Genomic DNA, 21,743 nt, shown 5'->3' on the forward strand with positions numbered 1-21,743 from the left:
CCCCAGCAGTTTAAAACCCCACGACTCCCCAAAGCTTTAAAAATATATAAAAGGATGGAAGGAGGGAGGGAGGGAGGAGAGGAAAAGAGAGAGGAAGGGAGAAGGAAGGAAAGAGGCAGGCTGGCCAAGCAAGGCAGAGAAATCTCCTCCTTATCTTGAGCCATCCTCTCCTTCCACTTTCCTGAGGTTGACATGCCCTAAATGAGGCAGGGGAAAAGGAAGAGGTGGAGAAAAGGAAAGGAAAGTCCCCGAGAGGAGAGGATGTTCTTTCCCTTGCAGAAACCGCTAACACAACAGGAATAGGAACTGTAGGTAGCTTTCCCTGAATACTTTGTGCCTGAAATCACCAGGTCAACCATGTGGCTGCTCCTCTCAGCCACCCAGCAAACTCCTACTCATCCACCAAAGCCCAGGTCAAATGTCACCTACTCACGGATGCATTTCCTAACCCCTCTACAGTTGCTCTTCCTTTTGCATTCCAATACCATTTTTAAACTTATTTCTATTATGACCTCAACTTTTAGTACATCGTTTACTAATGTTTTTCGCTCATTAGACTGTGAGATCCTTTAGGAAAGAGGATACCTCACTCATGCTAGTAGGAGAACCTGCTAGCCTGTTCCAGCCCCAAGGCCTTTGCATTTGCAGTTCCCTCCACCTGTCTGCCCTCCCCCTCAGTACCTGCAAATTGCACTCCCTCAATGTTCACATCTTTGCTCGAGTCTTCTTGGCGGTACCTCCTCCAAAGAGCCCATCTCAAGCAGCGGATGCTGCTTACCCGCCCTTACCCTGCCCCCTTTCCGTGGCCGTTCCTGTACTGATACATGGTTGACTCCCTGCTTTTGCTCACCATTACATCCCCACACTGCCCAGAACAGGGCCTGGCACACAACTAGGCTCAGTAAAAATATCTGAATAACGGTTGCGTGTCCAAGGGCTTAGCGCAGTGTCCGAATGAAGGAACAGATGAACAAGTGAATGGGTTTCTTCTAGGACCCTCTTGTTCTAACAGTTTGGGACTCTTCCAGTAACAGGAAAACGGGAAGCAACATCAGGGATTAGGATGACAAAGTGCTCTCTTGCTCGGGTTTGAAGCTCCAGGAAGGGACATTCTGTAATTCAGACTTGGTGTTCTGGAAAGTTCCATTTATCGGCACAGGACCAGCTACAGCAGAGTAGAGGTCCGTTCACCAAACTGGTACCATCTCCTCCCTCCTGCAGTGAACACACCCCCAGCTCTGTGGTCCTCCGCCACGGGGGCTCACTCTGCCCTCCAGCTGGGATCTCTCAGTTGAGTGGTGCAGCCTCACCCTAGAGCCAAGGTCACTGCTACTGGAATCTTCAGGGGACGAGCGCTCTGAACTGCTTTCCCAGTGGAGGAAGGCAGGTTAGTGGGTCAGACGTAAAGGAGCCTCTGGGGGAAGAACAAGACAGGGAAAGGAAGGGGAAATGCCCGAGAGGATGAGCTTCTCTCGACAGACTCTGATGATGCAACAGGAAAAGGACTCGAGGCAGGACCGAAACCAAGACCACGTGATTTTTCCTAATGCTGAAATTTCCATGCATGTCCAGCCATAGGTGAGTCCCATGTTTCTACAGAGGGTGCTGGATGCCAGGCCAGGAGCGGGGCCAGCAGCGCCTGGCGAGAGGTGGGCCTGAGCGAGCCAGGTGGGCATCCAGGTGTGCGGTCCTGGCCCCAGAGCCTGGGTCTCCCTCTGCCCCACCTGGCGCCTTAGTGCCTTTTGCTTTGAAGGCAAATTTGACGCTTACGGTGGCACAGCCCCAAATGCCAGGCTGGAGTGGGGAGGGACATTTGTTCCCTTTTGCCCACAAATGTTCCCGAGGCCCACTCTGAGCCGGGCATGGAAACACCTGGATGAACAAGACGCAGAGACCCTTCTCAGGTGCCCCCAGCACAACCACGATACGGGTAACGTGTAGAACGAGGCTGACTTACGAGGTTCCAGGAGTGCCGGAGCCGAGCTGGCCTGTCCCCCGTGAGACGGCTGGGAGGTCTGACAGCGCAGGTCTGAGCCAGGCTTAAGGGCTCAAGAGTTCTCCAGGTGGGCGGACAAAGGCGTGTGCCAGGGCAAGGAGGCCCAGAGAGAACCCAGCCAGGGCCACAGAGGCTGGGACGTGAGCACTGAGCATGACTGCAGAAGGACGCCAGAAACGCAACGCCGATTGCAGAGGAGATGGTCAAGGGGAGCAACAGGATGGGCTGACGCCCCCCAACCCTCCCCAGAAAGAGCCCATGCCCCAGGAAAACGCTCAGAATGAATCTAGTCCAGGACTCGGGACGCTACCGCTGTTCCAGGGAACGATAAAAGCTCCGAGGTTGAAACTAACGAACATATGAGTCACACAGCACCACCTCAGGGACGCAGAGCCGGCCGCAGGCTGACTGCTCTTTTGAAGGAAACCTAAGAGGCCACGGCAGGCTGGACACCGTGGGCTGAAGACAGCAACCGGTGTGAGATTTCAGAAGCCACTCCCTCCACTCCCAGCCCACCATAGATCTGCTCCCCCTTCGGTCATCCCTGGGGGGCACAGAGCTGGCAGAGGGGCCACCACCTCAGCTGGCTTGTTGCGCATGGAGGTTTGGGACACCGGCCCCTGCACATCTTGGAGTAAATTCCTCCTGGCTGCTTGGGCCCGGCTGGCTGCGGAGTGACTCACGCAGACCAAGCCCGCGTGGGAAAGACCCGCAGGCAGGCGGCAGAGTGAGCCTACAATTCCACTCTGATGCTCCCGGCCGGGATGTGAGCCGCTGTCTTTCCCCGAGGCAACGTCCTCCCAGCAGGAGAGGAACGGAGCAGGAGAGGCCCAGCCGGTGGGCCAGCACCCAGCATGCAGTGGCTGGACAGGCAGCTCTCGGGAGGCATGGGGGGGGCCGCTCTCCGGGCTTCAGTCAGGCAGGCAGTCCCCCGTCTCAAGGCTCCAGGCTAAGGCTCTGATGCTCCTCTGTAAAGGGCACCGAATGCCAGCCTCGGGGGCTGCAGTCGGGATGGGGACTGTGTACAGGAGGGACCCCCACTGGTAAATGGCCTGAGTCTCCTCCCAGGACCCACTTCTCCAGCCTTTTGGTCTTGGCTGTCTCTGGGCTTCTCTGGGCCTCAGTTTCTTTGGCAGTGGATGGGAATAATGGTCCCAACCCGTTGGTTTCACAGTGTAGTTGTGAGGATAAAGGGAAATGAAGGCTGTGAAAGGCTTTGACAAATTTAAGCATCAGACAAATATACGGAGGTTAAATCACAGCTTTTATGATAAAAGACATGCGTGATGGGCTAGATGAGCTCAATCACAGCATCAGACAGAGCCAGGCTGCGACGCTGCAGGCTGCAGGCGGTCCCGCACTCTCCGGCCGACCCTCTCCCTTGCATGCCCGACACGGTGGTATTAAACCCTGGGCCGCACACCCGGGTGGGCAGAGGGCCTGGGATCCCGGCGGCTCAGTACATCCAGCGGGGGCAGGGCCAGTGAAACTCCAACTCCTGCTCTTCAAAGAGAAAATGAGGGAAAAGGATGGGAGGAACCCAGTCCCTCAACAGCGGCAGAGCCTTGGGCTCACACTGCCCAAGGCAAGTCCGGCTCCAGCCTGAGGCCCCGGGGATCAGAGCGACGGGGACACCACGAACCCCCATCCCGAGGAGGTGAAGGGCTCTCTCCAACAGCAAGGTGTCCTGGGGCTTCTAACTGGTTCAGGTCCACTGGAACGGGCACGAGGATCCTGTTTACCACGGGACAGGCTCCCTGAAGGACAGGGAACTTCGCAGATACTGAAGGAGAATAAGCCCAGAGCAACCCCTGTGCTCCCGCGAGGCCGGCCGCTCAGATCTGTGCTGGACAGAGCAACTCTCGGTGGGCCTGTGACACACCTGTGCACACACACACCGTACTGCACACACCACATACACCTCACACACACACACAATACCCATAGACACACCATCCATATACACCGCACACATCACACACACACCACAACATACCACGCATCACGCCCTGCGCACATCACACACACACCATGCCCATCCCACACACAGCGCGCCCCTTTCCTCCACACTGGGGTGGCCCCACCACTGACTGTCTGAAAGCCTCGGTCTGTTCTCTGGCTGCTGGTACTGGGACGGAAATCAGACTCAGGTGTGGTGGTGGGGCTGGCAGTGCTCTCGGGGTGAGGGCCTTTCCTACACGACAGCATACGGAATGAGTGGGATTTCACTCCTGCGAATTCAACTATCTCAGAGAAAACAGTATGGGCCGTGCTTATCATTCCTGCCCTCGTGCCACCTCTATTTTATGCACCTACTGAACTCGCAGATACTTTATGCACCAGCAGGACCTGAAGACGGGACACGTGAGCCGTGCCGCAGCCGGGCTCTGCAGGGGCAGAGGGGCGAGTGGGCCTCCAAGCTGCCATCCGGGGAACGTCCACCCAGTGGAGAAGGGTCGGAACAGCATTCCAGGAGAAGTCGGCGTTCTACGCGGCGTGAGGGTGTGAACATGTGCGGTGTGGCTGGAAGAACAATGCCGGGGAGATGGACGGGGAGCCCAGGCCGCATCGCCACTTCAAACACTCACAGGCCCGAGCTTCTGGGAAGACCACCGCCAGCAAGTACCCGTCCAGGCCGCACAGCTGGGCCTGCTACCTCCCCAGGCACCTTCCTGGGCAATGACTGGCCTAGCAACGCAACAGTAGTGAACAGCGTAGAACAGCGTGGAGCAATACAGAGCAGTAGACGACACTGAGGAACAAAAGGACAAACGCAGGCTGGGGAAGGGAGAGGCAGCTGGGGAAGGAAGGAAAAGGCACCATCAAGTGCTAGGAATTCAGACGAGTTACAAATCTGAACTCTGCGCTTTGGGTAAAGTCTGAGTCAAAAAATACCTGAAAAAATACCCTTTTTCAGGCAAAGGGTAAGGACTGGAATGGCAGAGAGCTGTGAGGTAGATGACGGGCGCTTGCAGTGAGCAGAAGGAATCAGTTATTAGCACAGCCGCCGACGTCCCCCCATCAGGGCAGACTCGGGAGGCCTGGGCGAGCTTGGGTAGGTCACAGGTCTCACGGCTTTACTTTCCTCATCTAAAAAATATGAGTTTGGACAATGTGGCCCCCAGGCACGACCCACTCTAAAAAACGTCTTGGAGTCTATCCCCAGTGGAGGCCTCCACCGCACCGGAGAAGCTGGCCCACGTGGCTGGAGTGTGTGTCCCTCTCCCCGGGATCCCTGGGAAAAGACCCGTTCCCTTTTTTCCCAGCCGGTGGTAGAAAGCTAATTTCTGCCAGGTTCCTGCCTGAGTGATGACTCAGTTCTCAATCCATGGGCCCTAAACGAACCCTTTCCAGATTCTGAATTCCTGTGCCCCAAATGAATAAGGTTTGGTCACATTCTATGATGTCTTGGGTAGAAACAGAAGAAATGTCATTATAAACATTAGACTTGAGGTGTTTTCAAGAACCACGTGGCCCCCCTGGGGTTTTGTGCCGGTTGACACAGGGCTCCGACCTCAGGGCAAGGTCCACTCTGCGAGGTGCTGCCCACGGCAGAGCCCCTGGAGGGATGGCTTCCGCCGAACGCTGCCTGGCTTCACGCAAGTGCGCTTCAGCACACCAATCCCCATTTTTTGTGTGTGTTTTTTGAAACTTGGAAGAAAACTTCCAGTGAATCATCTCATCTGCTATTTGATTCATGTTTAATGTCTTTGGAGAGAAATAAAAACAGTCAGTCATCCTTCCTAAAAGTGGCATCAGCCTGGCCAGGACACACACATGTTGAGGTACCAGCTGCCCCTTGGTGGGCGCAGGGCTACGGTCTTGAGCTGTCATCAGAGACAGTATTTATAATCAGAGTGAAGACAGCTCACGAATGTTGCCCTTTGCCATTTTTATTCTTTAAATCACAGCACCAGAAGCCAGAGATTCTGCAGGAAGAGCTGGGGCCAAAGCACAAACTCACACAGAAAGTGTCGATCAACAGAGATTAACTGAGCACCTACTGAGTGGGAACCACTGGGATACACAAAAGTACAAGATGCCCCCAAAGCTCCTCCAGTCTAGCTGGGAAGGAAGGAAGACACGGAAGGCGTGAATTCCTCCTTCCTTTTCTACTCTGAGTTAGTTCCTACTCTAGCCTAACCCTGAGACAGCACGGTGCTGGAGGTGTGTGGGGAGGGAGAGAGGCAGCGGAAGGGGTGCAGAAGGGGGAGGGAAGGAAGGGGGCATTCCAGCCCAGGGCCCAAGGGTCCTTCCTTGACCCTTTTCCCCGAAGACATAGAGCTGAGTTCCAGTTACTCAGGGCGCAGCTAGGAATAGTCCACAGCCAATTAGCACAGCACCTCACACACACACACACACACACACGCACGCACACACACACACACACACACACACACACACACACACACACGATGGATGAGTAATTGGTGAGAGGAAGCAAGGAAGAAGAAGAGATGGCCGGCGACGGGGGCGCCCCTGGCAGCAGCCCCAGCTCCTCCGCGGGCCCAGCAGTTCAGCGCATCTGCAGCCGTGGAGCGCTGTCCAGCGTGCCCGAGAGCCCGCCTTCCTGGCCCTCCAGGTATCGGAATTGTCCATCAGAGGCCGTCTGACCCAGATGTTCTGCGACATCAGTGGAAGAGCCAGTTTCCTGGAGACCCTGTGAGGTCCTAGGAACAGCCACCAGAGCTACCATTTGGTAAGCATGCCCCAGGGGTATTTCTAATCTAAAAATGTGCACCTGGGGTCTGACAAACCCAAGAAAATATGAGGGGTCCACAGGAGAGAAAATGTGAAATCTGGGCTGTCTCAGAAATCACGGCCACGGGCCTGGGGCCGTGCCGGGTGCCTTGGGAGGCGAAGCCAGAGGAAGCAGCGTGGGCTCGACGGGAGAGGTGGGCGACAGAGGGGGAAGAGCCGAGCGGGCTCAGACCTGGCTCAGGGGCCCCGCCAGCGGCCAGCAGGCAGCGAGACCTCGGGGACATTGCTCGATCCTTTGTCTGTTCATTATGAAGCCTCCCTCTCTGTCCCGCCCCTTGGGCGCTGAGCAAAGACTGACTGGCAGGTGCCCTTCCTTTCTTCTCATACAGAAACCTACCCAGAGCAGAAGCTCAGGGATGCGGAAGACAGCGATTCCCTTGCCTGGGGCTGGCCGTCCTGCAGACAGGCCAGGACAACAGCCCCCACCCCTCCATTGTGCGCAGTGGATGAAAACGCTGAGCCGAGTGGTACGTACCACGTGTGTGCGTGTGTGTGCGCACGTGTGAGCACACGTTTGCCCACGACGCTCGTCGTGCAGGACCTGCCCCTGCAGTTGAGGGTTGAAGGAGACGCCCATAGGAAGTGATATTACCAAGTCATCGCTAGTTACTCTAAAAATAACCCTCAACGTACAAGCTAGGAAGGATTTCCCTTTCCCGGTGCCCCGCCTCAAAACCACAGCAGTTTCCATTCTGCCGGCCACTTCTGGACGGGCAGGTGGACAGCACCCAGGGGAGAGGTTAGCCCAGGGTCATGTTTCTCCTGGCCCCTGCAGAACCCCTGGTCTCCATGTCCCTGTTCATCTACCATCTTACACAGCCATGGTTAAATCTCTAGGAGCAACAATTATCTTTGAACTGTGTGCAGAGGTCCACCATGCAGTGCGATTTCGAGATGCTTCTCCTTGTTGGATTATGGTTGCGAGTGTCCCACTCCTCAGGCATGATCTACACCCTCCCACCTGTCCGGCTCATCTCCTAGCCCCCCACTTGTTCATCCCCTCCAGTGACACTGATCTCCTTGCCGCTCCTGAACACCTCAGACATGCTACTGCCACAGGCCCTTTGCACTGGTTCTTCCTCTGATATCCAATTGCTCCCTCACCTCCATCAGGTCTCGGCTCAGGGCACTTCTCAGTGAAGCCTTCTGTAAGTTCTCTGTCCAAAACTGAAGCCCCAACAAACATTCTTATCCCCTTGCCTACTTTATTTTTTCTCTTTATTTTACTGAATTGTCTCTCTCCCCCCAACTAGAATACAGAGTCCCTGGGGCCAGGTTTTATTCTAGTTGGTTCTCCATGGGAAGTCCAGAGCCTGGAAGCTCTAGTGTGTGTGATCGGTACATGTTTGTCGAGGGAATGAATGCATGATTGCTGGGGGTGGAGGCTGGGACCCGCAGCCATAGCACGCAGGTGCCTCTTCTCCAGTGCCTGGAGCGGGTGGGCCGAGATGGAGGATGCAGGGGACACACTGGCTTGTCCATCACCAAAGGCAGAGGGAAGAGAGAACGGGTCCTCCCATTTCCCATCACTGACCCAGCACATCCTGACCAAGGATGTTCCTGTGCCAGAGGCGCCATCTGCCCCCCAGAGCTTCTGATCTCTTGGTGGTAGGGGTGGAGGGGTTACTGAATATTTGCCGTGTGTGCACTGAAATACCCGGGGTCCCGGGATGGGAAGAGACACCACAGACCAGCTCCTCTGCCCACTTTGGACCCCTGCGTCTGCTTCAGCTCCTGACGCCTCGCTACTGGCCTCAGCAGGACTCAACCTGGCCAGGCACCACCCTCACCCCGTGCACCGGTGCCCACCCGCCAGCCTCCAGCTGGGCATCTGTATGCAGGTGATGTCCAGACAAGGAGACCCAGACCCAGCTCCATCAGGGCCGGTGAAAGGAGACTGGACTAATAAAAGCAGCACCTTCGTCTGTTTTCTTTGGGGAGAAAAGCCCAGAGACCCACTCACTAATCTGTCTCCTGAGGCAGGGGCCCCGCCTGGGTCTCCTGTTCCACCCCAGTGAATGCCTTCACTGGGTGAACAGGGAAGATGAGAGAAGGAAGGATGGGGCAGTGGGAGTAACACCCCTCCGTCAGGAAGTCCACACCCCAGTGTCCAAACAAGAGAGGCAGGAAAGCCCCACCCACGGGATGCCGGGAGGAGAGAGTGCTCGGCTGGTGCCGCGGCATCTGTGCCGGCGTGAAACCAGCTGCACCCGGGGTGTGCGGGGGCCTGTGGGTCTGAGCTGCCAGCTCACATCTGGTGGGAGCCCCCAGATGGAACCGGCAACCTGGCATCTGCCCTCAGACACACCGGTCGTCATGCCGGGCACCCAGCGACCTCGGAAATTAAGGTGCTGACACTTCAGCAGAGCCCACATCCCTGGCCTCCGTGGGCGCTCACAGCACTGGGGGCGGGCAGGGCAGGGCTGAGGACTTAGAGCAGTCACTGTAGTAACTACTGGGCACCTGGGCGGGAAGGCGGAGGAGCTAAGGGGCCCCCGAGCCTCCTTCTCACCCCAGCGGCACCGGCCCCAGCACCGCACCGGACACTATTCTTAGCTCTAATCTCGTAACCACCCCAGGGAGGGAGGTGTGATTAACCAGCTTATGGGTGAGACTGGGGGGAGGCTAAGTGGCCTAGAGGGATCCGAGTGCACAGATCCAAGTCAAAGGCCTTTGTCCCACCCACCGACTGGTTCCTTCCTTCGGGACAGGACTGAACACTCAGCTCGAGAAGAGCAACACAGCAGAGCGGCTGGCTTCTCAGCGCCGCAGCCAGCTGGCTCAGTGCAGCCCGCAGGGCAATAGGGATCACAAGGGAGCAGTACAGAGTGCCTCTGGGCACAGGTGACAGGCACCGGCTCTGCCCAGGGTCAGGAAGGCCTGGGAAGGGATGGGATGTGTGAAACGGATACAAGGGGAAAGGTGGTGCAGGCAGAGGGCAAGGCCGAGCAAAGGCCCGGGGGCTGGATGCCACCTTCAGACGGTGCAGGCGCCCTGCGTTCACAGAGCTTCCCTCACACCCAAAGCTTGACGTGAGGCCGGGAGGGTAGCGGATTCAAACAGATGAAGGGCTCACAGGTCATGCTAATTACCTTGCACTTTGCCCCTTGTCTGACAGGAGAGCAGGCGGGGTTCAGCGCTCCAGGTTTGGGGTTCAGACCCAGTTAGGGCCTCGCCATGCAGGAGCACAGGAGGCTGGGGAGCCTCTGGGCGAGGAAGAGATTCCTGTGATCAGTCTGGGGAGACGGGAAGGGCAGCAAAGCGGGGGGCTGGAGAGAGACGACTGGGAAGAGGGAGGTGGGTGGGAAAAGGGGGCATCTGAACCCAAGCTGTCAGAGGTAACGATGCGGCTGAGGTCCCGGTGTGGCCATGGGAGGGGCTGCGTAGACAGGGCGAGCAGGGAGGGTAGGCTCAGCGCTGGGACCCCGTGCCTCTGGGAGGATGGGGTCTGCATAGCGGATGACAGGAGATGTGGGGGGAGAGGGAAGAGCTCAGCGGCAAGAGCCTCAGCGACCGGGGCCGCTTCTTAGCTAGAGGAGGGAGGACTCTATACCCATTTCCCACTTTGTCATCAGGGTGACAGCTGGAGCCAGCTGCAGGGTGCTGCGTCCTTGCACACCATGGTTTGGGGGCGGAGCAAAGTAAATTCACCTGGGAGAGGGGCACCAAGTGTCCTGTGGGGCGTGGGCTGGGAGCACCGAGGGCCCCGACCACACTCACCCCTGCCCTGCTCAAGAGTGTCCTCTTCAAAGTGTGCCCCTTGCCCTCAGGGAGGCGCGGGAGAGGAGTGGAGGGCGATCACGCCACCCACTCAGGCACTGGGAGGCTGCTGAGCTCCCAGGGCGATCCCCCGCCCTCCAAACCCCCCCCCAGGCCACATGGGCCCTCGGGGGCACAGGAGGGAGGCCGGGGAGATCAGGAGAGGCAGGCGGGAGGGGCCCTCCAGGACCCCAGACCGGAGGAGCAGGAGAGGAGAGGAGGGAGTTTGCCCCGCCCACTCGAGCCCAGGCAGCCTGCTGAGCCCCCAGGTGAGGTCCCCCGCCCTCTGAGACCGGGGTTGGGGGCTCGCCTGGGCCCCTTCTGTTCCTTGAGCCTAAGCCCCACCCCGCACAGCCCCCAGGGCCTTTTCCAGCCCTGGGGGTCCTAAGCATTGGCCCCGCCCACCCCCCAAACCTCACCCTTGCTTAGGCCCCGCCCTCCACAGCCAAGGCCTTTCCATCCCCCCCCTTGTTTTTCCTTTCCCCCCTCCTCTATTTTACTACTGTGGTACTGATGTACCTTCTGGTTGTTGATTCATCTATATTTTTATTTTACATTCTTTCTAACATATCTGTTAGTTTCCTAGTCTAATTTTAGTTTTTACTTTGTTATTTTTCTCTTTTTTTTTTTTTTTTTGCCACCCCACACAGCTTGCGGGATCTTGATTTGCAAGCCCAGGGTTGGGGGGAAGCTCCTGACGTGGGAGCTCCAAGTCCAAACCACAGAGAACCTCAGACCCCAGGGAATATTCATTGGACTGAGCTCTCACAGAGTTCCTCATCTCAGCACCAAGACCCAGCTCTACCCAACAGTCTACAAACTCCAGTGTTGGAAGCCTCAGGTCAAACAACCAGTAAAACAGGAGCACAATCCCACTCATAAAAAGAAAAAAAAATGAGACAGCAAAAAAAATATGTCACAGATGAAGGAGCAAGGTAAAAACCTACAAGACCAAATAAATGAAGAGGAAATAGGCAATCTACCTGAAAAAGAATTCAGAGTAACGACAGTAAAGATGATCCAGAATCTCGGAAACAGAATGGAAGCACAGATTGATAAACTACAAGAAATGTTTAACAAAGATCTAGAATAAATAAAGAACAAACAGACGGAGATGAACAACACAATAACTGAAATGAAAAATACATGAGAAGGAATCAATAACAGAATAACTGAGGCAGAAGAACGGATAAGTGACCTGGAAGACAAAATGGTGGAAATAACTGCTGAGGAGCAGAATAAAGAAAAAAGAATGAAAAGAATTGAAGACAATCTCAGAGACCTCTGGGACAACACGAAACACACGAACATTCGAATTATAGGGATCCCAGAGGAAGAAGAGAAAGAGAAAAGGTCTGAGAAAATATTTGAAGAGATTATAGTGGAAAAATTCCCTAACATGGGAAAGGAAATAGTCACCCAAGTCCAGGAAGAACAGAGAGTTCCATACAGGATAAACCCTAGGAAAAACACACCAAGACACATATTAATCAAACTAACAAAAATTAAATTCAAAGAAAAAATATTAAAGCGGCAAGGGAAAAACAAAAAATAACATACAAAGGAATCCCTATACGGTTATCAGCTGATTTTTCAGTGGAAACTCTGCAGGCCAGAAGGGAGTGGCAGGATATACTTAAAGTGATGAAAGAGAAAAACCTACAGCCAAGATTACTCTACCCAGCAAGGCTCTCATTCAGATTCAATGGAAAAGTCAAAAGCTTTTCAGACAAACAAAAGCTAAGAGAATTCACATCACCAAACCAGCTTTACAACAAATGCTAAAGAAACTTCTCTAAGTGGGAAACACAACAGAAGAAAAATACCCACAGAAACAAACCCAAAGCAATTAAGAAAATGGTAATAGGAACATACATATTGATAATAACCTTGAATGTAAATGGATTAAATGTCCCAACCAAAAGACACAGACTGTCTGAATGGATACAAAAACAAGACCCATATATATGCTGTCTACAAGAGACACACTTCAGACCTAGGGACACATACAGCCTGAAAGTGAAGGGATGGAAAAAGATATTCCATGCAAATTGAAATCAAAAGAAAGCTAGAGTAGCAATACTTGTATCAGATAAAATAGACTTTAAAATGGACTGTTACAAGAGATAAGGAGGGACACTACGTAATGATCAAAGGATCAATCCAAGAAGAAGATATAACAATTATAAATGTTTATGCACCCAACATAGGAGCACCCCAATACATAAGGCAAATGTTAACAACCATGAAAGGAGAAATCGACACTGCACTTACACCAACGGACAGATCATCCAAACAGAAAATAAATAAGGAAACCCAAGCTTTAAATGACACAATAGACCAGATGGATCTAACTGATATTTACAGAACATTCCACCCCAAAGTGGCAGAATATACTTTCTTCTCAAGTGCACATGGAACATTCTCCAGGACAGATCACATCTTGGGTCACAAATCAAGCCTCTGAAAATTTAAGAAAACTGAAATCATATCAAACATCTTTTCTGACCACAATGCTATGAGATTGGAAATCAGTTACAGGAAAAAAACTAAAAAACACAAATACATGGAGGCTAAACAGTGCGCTACTAAATAACCAAGAGATCAGTGAAGAAATCAAAGAAGAAATAAAAAAATACATAGAAACAAATGACAACGAAATCACGACAACCCAAAACCTACGGGACACAGCAAAAGCAGTTCTAAGAGGGAAGTTTACAGCAATTCAACCTCACCTCAAGAAACAAGAAAAATCTCAAATAAACAATCTAACCCTACACTGAAAACAACCAGAGAAAGAAGAACAGAGAAAACCCGAAGTCAGTAGAAGGAAAGAAATCATAAAGATCAGAGCAGAAATAAATGAAATAGAAATGAAGAAAACAATAGCAAAGATCAATAAAACTGAAAGCTGGTTCTTTGAGAAGATAAACAAAACTGATAAATCCTTAGCCAGACTCATCAAGAAAAAAAGGGAGAGGATGCAAATCAATAAAATTAGAAATGAAAAAGGAGAAATCACAACTGACACTGCAGGAATACAAAGGATTATAAGAGACTACTACAAACAACTATATGCCAATAAAATGGACAACCATGAAGAAGTGGACAAATTCTTGGAAAGGTACAATATTCCAAGACTGAACCAGGAAGAATTAGAAAATATAAACAGACCTATCACAAGTAATGAAATTGAAACCATAATTAAAAATCTTCCAACGAACAAAAGTCCAGGACCAGATGGCTTCACAGGTGAATTCTATCAATCATTTAGAGAAGAGCTAACACCTATCCTTCTCAAACGCTTCCAAAAAATTGCAGAGGGAGAAACACTCCCGTATTCATTCTACGAAGCCACCATCACCCTGATACCAAAACCAGAAAAAGATATCACAAAAAGGAAAATTATAGACCAGTATCACTGATGAACATAGATGCAAAAATCCTGAACAGAATCAAACAGCACATTAAAAGGATCATACACTATGATCAAGTGGGATTTACCCCAGGGATGCAAAGATTCTTCAATATATGCAAACCAATCAATGTGATACACCACATTAACAAATTATGCAAAGATTCTTCAATATATGCAAATCAATCAATGTGATATACCACATTAACAAATTAAGGAATAAAAACCATGTGATCATCTCAATAGATGCAGAAAAAGCTTTTGACAAAATTCAACACCCATTTATCATAAAAACTCTCAAGAAAATGGGCATAGAGGGAACCTATCTCAACATAATAAAGGCTATATATGACAAACCCACAGCAAGCATCATACTCAATGGTGAAAAACTGAAAGCATTTCCACTAGGATCAGAAACAAGACAAGGATGTCCACTCTCACCACTCTTATTCAACATAGTTTTGGAAGTCCTAGCCATGGCAGTCAGAGAAGAAAAAGAAATAAAAGGAATATAAATTGGAAAAGAAGTAAAACTGTCACTATTTGCCGACAACATGATACTATACACAGAAAATCCTAAAGATGCCACCAGAAAACTACTAGAGCTAATCAATGAATCTGGTAAAGTTGCAGGATACAAAATTAATGCACAGAAATCTCTGGCATTCCTATACGCTAATAATGAAAAATCAGAAAGAGAAATTGAGGAAACACTCCCATTTACCACTGCAACAAGAAGAATAAAATGCCTAGGAATAAACCTGCCTGAGGAGCCGAAAGACTTGTACTCTGATAACTATAAGACACTGATGAAAGGAATCAAAGATGACATAAACAAATGGAGAAATATATACCATGTTCTTGAATTGGAAGAATCAATATTGTGAAAATGACTATACTACCCAAAGCAATCTACAGATTCAATGCAATCCCTATCAAACTACCAATGGCATTCTTCACAGAATTAGAACAAAAAATCTTACAATTCGTATGGAAACACAAAAGACCCCAAATAGCCAAAGCAATTTTGAGAAAGAAAAACGGAGCTGGAGGAATCAGGCTCCCCGACTTCAAACTATACCACAAAGCTTCAGTAATCAAGACAGTATGGCACTGGCACAAAAACAGAAGTATAGATCAGTGGTACAGGATATAATGATAAACCCACGCACATATGGTCACCTAATTTACGACAAAGGATGTAAGAACGTACAATGGAGAAAAGACAGCCTCATCAATAAGTGGTGCTGGGAAAACTGGACAGATACATGTAATAGAATGAAATTAGAACACTACCTAACACCATACACAAAAATAAACTCCAAATGGATTAAAGACTTAAACGTAAAACCAGACACTATAAAACCTTTAGAAGAAAACATAGGAAAAACACCCTTTGACATAAACCACAGCAAGATCTTTTTTGACCCCCCTCCTAGAGTAACAGAAATAAAAACAAAAATAACCAAATGGGACTTAATTAAACTTAAAAGCTTCTGCACAGCAAAGGAAATCATAAACAAGACAAAAAGACAACCCTCAGAATGGGAGAAAATATTTCAAATGAATCAACAGACAAAGGATTAATCTCCAAAATATACAAATAGCTCATGGAGCTCAATATCAAAAAAACAAACAACCCAGTTAAAAAATGGGTGGAAGACCTAAATGGACATTTCACCAAGGAAGACATACAGATGGCCAAGAGGCACATGAAAAGATGCTCAACATCACTAATTATTAGAGAAATGCAAATCAAAACTATAATGAGGTATCACCTCACGCTGGTCAGAATGGCCATTATCAAACAAACTAGAAACAATAAATGCTGGAAAGGGTGTGGTGAAAAGGGAACCCTCTTGCACTGTTGGTAGGAATGTAAATTGATACAACCACTATGGAAAACAGTATGGAGGTTCCTTAAAAAACTAAAAATAGAACTACCATATGACCCAGCAATCCCACTGCTGGGCACACTGAGAAAACCATAATTCAAAAAGAGACATGCACCACAATGTTCATCGCAGCTCTATTTACAATAGCCAGGACATGGAACCAACCTAGATGTTCATCAACAGATGAATGGATGAAGAAGATGTGGCACATATATACAATGGAATATTACTCAGCCATAAAAAGAAACAAAATTGAGTTATTTGTAGTGAGGTGGATGGACCTAGAGTGAAGTAAGTGAGAAAGAAAAACAAATACCGTACGCTAACACATATATATGGAATCTTAAAAAAAAAAAATGTTACTGATGAACCTAGTTGCAGGGCAGAAATAAAGAGGTAGACATAGAGAACGGACTTGGTGACATGGGGTGGGAGGGCGAAGCTGAGGCGAAGTGAGAGTAGCATTGACATATACACACTGCCGAATGTAAAATAGTTGGCTGGTGGGAAGCAGCAGCATAGCACAGGGAGATCGGCTTGGTGCTTTGCGATGACCCAGAGGGGTGGGACAGGGAGGGTGGGAGGGAGGCTCTAGAGGGAGGGGATACGGGGACATGTGTGGGCATATGGCTGATTTGCTTTGTTGTGCAACAGAAACTAACACGGTATTGTGAAGCAATTATACTCCAGTAAAGATCTATTAAAAATAAATCAATAGGGCTTCCCTGGTGGCGCAGTGGTTGAGAGTCCGCCTGCCGATGCAGGGGACACGGGTTCGTGCCCCGGTCCGGGAAGATCCCACATGCCACGGAGCAGCTGGGCCCGTGAGCCATGGCCGCTGAGCCTGCGCATCCGGAGCCTGTGCTCCGCAACGGGAGAGGCCACAGCAGTGAGAGGCCCGCATACCACAAAAAAATAATAAAATAAATAAATTTTAAAAATAGTTTAAAGAAAAAGTCTGCCCCTTATATTCCTTTTTTTTTTTTTTTTGACCTTGCTGCATGGCTTGCAGGATCTTAGTTCCCTGACCAGGGATCAAACCCGGGCCCTCAGCAGTGAAAGTGCCGAGTCCTAACCACTGGACCGCCAGGGAATTCCCTGCCTCTTATATTCTGATTCGCTAATTCTCCTCAATGGACGCATCCCACAACCAAAGCACCCAGGCCAAATGACTTACCCACAAAAACCCGGCCAATTTAGGACAAGAAACCTAGATTACTGTAGGACCTGGGTGGTTCTTTTTGTCTCCAGGCCTCAGTTTCCTGACCCATCTCATGGGAGTGCTGGGCAGGCTGTCCCCCCAAAGCCCGGTCTTCCCTGTTCGTTCCGCTGAGCTGGGTCAAGTCTGTGCACACCGGCACGTGGTCAGGACCCCATAGAGTGGTAGAGGCCCCTCAGCTCTCCATCCTCACCTGCCCCCAGGCCCGTCTGGTCTCCAGGAACACTTACCCAAGGCCAAGTGGAGGCGGAGAGGGAGCAGGGATCAGAACCTCGGAGGCCGGTTCCACGTCCTGGCCTGGGCTGCTAGACCATGCCCTGCAAGAGAGGACAGACCAGTCATGTGGGGTGGGGACACCCCGGCTCAGAGCAACTGACTTTCTCCCCGGTCGGTTCCGTGCACTCTACGCACATTTCCCCGTTATCTTCTCGTAATACCAGGTTCTCTCCCTCCCCAGCAATGATCATGGTTCATATGCACTCACTGGAGCGGTCCTGAGGACAGGAACAGAGTAGCTCACCCACCCGGAAAGCCCAGGCCCCCACAGTGTGAGGGCCCCCGGGGCTCCCCTTGCTGCTGCAGACTGAGGGGCTGCAGCTCCCCCGAACTGACTGTGAGCTCCACAAGGGCAGGGAGGCGGCGTCTTTGTTTCTGTGCAGCAGGCTCCTGGCCCAGAGCCTGTATGCAGCAGGTGCTCAATAAATAATCCGTGTTTGACAAACGAGTGCCCCAAAATGCATCACACGGACATTACTGCAGGCAGAGTGCACTTCGCTCAGAGTTGAAATTCGACCCTGCTTCACCAATACAGAGCTTCATATGCCAGTTACATTATTTAAACTCACTGCTAGGATTCCAGACGTGGAGCAGAAAAGGCACACATCTTTCCACCAGAAATTCTCACTGGAGGTCACTTACAGATTTTATACATATACATACACACACATATATATCTATATGTAACATTTTTAATAGACTTTATTTTTTAGAGCAGTTTTATGTTCACGGCAAAACAGAGCAGAAAGCACAGAGATCCCACAGACCCCCTGTCCCCCAGACACAACTTTCCCCACGTTCAGCATCCCCTCCACACACTGGGGTGTACGTGTTACGATCGGTGGACCTACAATGGTACATATTATCACCCCAAATCCATAGTTCACACGAGAGTTCATTCTTGGTGTTTTACATTCTGTGGGTTCGGACAAATGTTTAATGTCCTGTATCCACCATTATAGTATCATACAGAGCAGTTTCATTGCCCTAAAATTCCTCTACGCTCGCCTCGTCTCATATTTTGAAAAGGCGCTTTCACGTCAATGATCTCAGCGAATCCATCTCACGACTCTGTGATCTCTGCTTTGACACTCAGGGAAATCAAGGTCCAGACAGGGTCAAGGGCCCTCCACGAGGTCACCCTGGTGAAAACCAGTAAAGCAGAGTCGGTGGCAGAATGCGCTAGAAGCATCGTGGCTGGTGCCCATTTTATCATCCCACCCTCCTAACAGCCCTGGCGGGGAAGGTCCATTCTAACCCCCGGTTTACAGAGGAGCAAACAGACTTGGGGACACTTGCCAAGGTCACACGCGGCTAAGTGGGACGCTCAAAATGCAAAGCCCTAAACCCACTTCTGCTCTTTCCAGATGCACTTGTTAGTTACAGGGGCTTATAGGAGGCATGAGAATGCAGGGGGAAGGCACCGCCTCGGGTTAGGGGGGCTTTTGCTTTCCCGGAGCTAGAGCAGGTGGGTCCCAGGGCTGCAGCCCTCCTGGGGGGACCCCGTCCTCCAGCCATACTGCACAATTAATACCTAGGGGCCTCGCCTGGCTGCGGGTCAGTCCGACATCCGGCCACAGAGGCCCCACCATTCCCAGCCTCGTGGGGGCAGCCCTGCAGGAACATCGAGCTCAGGGATCAGCTCAGGGATGGATGAAAGCATCCCTAGTCCACATGGACACCGTCCTGTCTCACCAGACACACCCCAGCTCTCACGGGGCAAGCTCTGTGCAGTGGGGAGAGCAGAGAGGTGCGCCTGTGCTGAGCGACGCTGTGATCTCTGCCATCCTTAGTTTCCCCATCTGTGACAAGGCGGAGGGGCTGGATCCCTGGGAGGCTGGGCCAGCTCTGACACCAGGCTTCCTAGCAGGAGGGGCCCTCATTCCAGAGGCTTCTGGCTCCCAGGCTGCTTGGGAACACGCCATTAACTCAAATTGCAAATTTCCTCCTGGCTCTATCGCTAAGCCACAGGGGCTCCCCTGGCCACCAGCTTTCCTGTGACAGATAAAGATTACAGTCATTGCTCGAGATGGAATCGAGGAGCAGAAGTCATTATGCAGAAATAATTATGTTGAGTTATGTCTGGTTGCTCCTGATTTCTGCCTCACAATTGTCTTACAAATGGTCCTGCCTCTTCCTCTCCGGGACAGCAAACTGCGGAGGCCTGGGTGATTCAGACAGACCTCCTGGGCCCAATTGTACTGCTCCAAACTCCTCCTGCTGGGTGGGGCATCAGCATGGTGGGGCAAGGTTCTCTGTGACACCCTTTCCTTTCTCTGGGCACTTGGGACAGAGGAGAGGTAGAAGACAAAAGCCCTGGGGAGGGGGCACACTCACTGACTCACCCACATGCCCCACTGCATTGAACCCTCCTAGGAGGCCCTCTTCACCCATCACTTTCTCCTGGGGCCCTGCCTGACCTCTCAGCCCTTTGTCCACGTTAGGCCTAAGGCACCTCCCTCTCTTAGGTCTGGGGTCTCTGAGGAGTGACTCAGGCAGTGACTAGGATTGATTCATTCTTGTACTCCCAGCTCCTAGCACAGAGCAAGGCCTCGGGAGAACAGAGAGGGCTGGGTGGCTGGACTGCTTGGGCTCAAATCCTAGCTCTCCTGTTCCCTAGCTGTGTGACCCTGGCCCATTATTTAACTTCTCTCTGCCTCAGTTTTCCAGGCTGTAAAATGGAGACGATGATAATCCGACCTAGTTCTCAAGCTCTTATAAAGATTAAATGAGCTAATGTACACACACACAAAAGACTTGCTCATAGGAAGAACGCACTAAATGTCAACACTGACTAAAAGAGCAGAGAGGTCTCAAAAACATTCTTGTAAGACTCTAAGCCAACTAGAAAGACACAAACTATCGAAACTGACTCAAGAAGAAATATGTCTGAAATAACCTATAACAAGGCAAGAGATTGAATTAATAATCAAAAAATTACTCACAAAGAAAAGCCCAGATGGTCTCACTGCTGAGTTCTGTACACACTTAAAGGATTAATAACAATTCTTCACAAACTCTTCCAGAAAATAGAAGAGGAGGGAACACTTCCCAACTGGTTCTATGAGGGTAGTACTACCCTGATACCAAAACCAGATAAAGTCTTCACAAGCGAAGAAAGCTACAGGCCAATGTCCTAATGGGCGTGGATGAAAAGAGAAACAAACCAACCCTCAACAAAATACTAGCAGACCAAATCCAGCAACATAAAGGATAGAAAGAATTATGCATCACACCAAGTGGGATTTATCTCAGGAATGCAAGGCTGGTTTACCATCTGAAAATCAATTAAGGTAATATATCATACAATAAAATAAAAAGCAAAATCACATGCTCGTCTCAATTGATGCAGAAAAAGCATCTGACAAATCCAACATCCCTTCATGATAAAAACACTCAAACTGGCATAGAAGGAAACTTCTTCGGTCTGACAAAGGGTAGTTGTGAAAAACTCACAGCCAATATCATACTTAATGGTGAAAAGACCAGATGCTTTTTCCCTAAGATCAGGAATGAGACAAGGATGCCCGCTCTTGCCACTTCTATTCAACATTATACGAGAGGTTGTAACCAGGACAACTAGGCAAGAAAAGGAATACAAGCCATCTGAATTGGCAAGAAGAAGTGAAATTATTTCTATTTGCAGATGACACGATCTTATATATAGAAAATCCTAAGGAATCCACAAAAAAAACCCCCACCTAAATAGAATTAATAACATAAGTTAAGCAAGGTTGCTGGATACAAGATCAACATACAAAAATTAATTGTATTTCTGTACACTTGCGATGAAAAATCCGAACGCGAAATTAAGAAAACAATTCCATTAGCAACAGCATCACATATAGTTGTAAATGTACTAAAAACCATTGCGCTGTATACTTTCTAAGCGTGAATCGTATGGAACGTGGATTCTACCTCAATAAAGCTGTTTTTAAGAAAACAGAATCCAAGCCAGCGCTCTTGTACTTCTCTACCTCAGAGGACAGAACGGCAAAGGTGCAGGGAGACAAGCCACAGGGCTTCCCAGTGCTACAGCCCGGGGACCCAACGGGGCTCAGAGCTCGTCAGTGTGGCCGACCTTGAGAACCTGGCAGACTCAAGTCCAGGCTGAGCTGCAAAATTGCCTTGAAACACCCGCCTCTCCCCACAGCATGCACTCCAGAAACATGCTGAGTGCCTGCAATGTGTATTAGGTGCAGGGACACTGGCCCAACTTTTGAGGAGCCCACAGCCCAGTGGGGTACCCGCAGGCCTGTGCCAGATGTCAGGGGTGGGCAGCCAAACACAAGCTCTAAGGATGGCTCTGCATTCACGGAGGTGATCTGGTCCACTGGCGGGGCAGGGAGGGCGGAGTCCCTCAGGATACACCCTCGGTCCAGGCTGAAAGAGCTCAGTTCCCGAAACCACACGTGCTGCCCC

General features: G+C 50.6%; 1 protein-coding gene across 1 annotated transcript in view; it reads right to left on the minus strand.

Moving 5' to 3' along the window:
• HPCAL1 (hippocalcin like 1) overlaps positions 1-21,743 on the minus strand; it is a 111,939-nt gene that overhangs the window by 14,895 nt on the left and 75,301 nt on the right. Inside the window, exon 2 of the mRNA XM_079940350.1 lies at positions 17,276-17,362. The gene's annotated coding sequence lies outside the window, so the exon portion shown is untranslated. The remainder of the gene's footprint in view (positions 1-17,275; positions 17,363-21,743) is intronic.

Source organism: Stenella coeruleoalba (assembly GCF_951394435.1).
Source record: "Stenella coeruleoalba genome assembly, chromosome: 13".
NCBI classification, from domain to species: domain Eukaryota; kingdom Metazoa; phylum Chordata; class Mammalia; order Artiodactyla; family Delphinidae; genus Stenella; species Stenella coeruleoalba.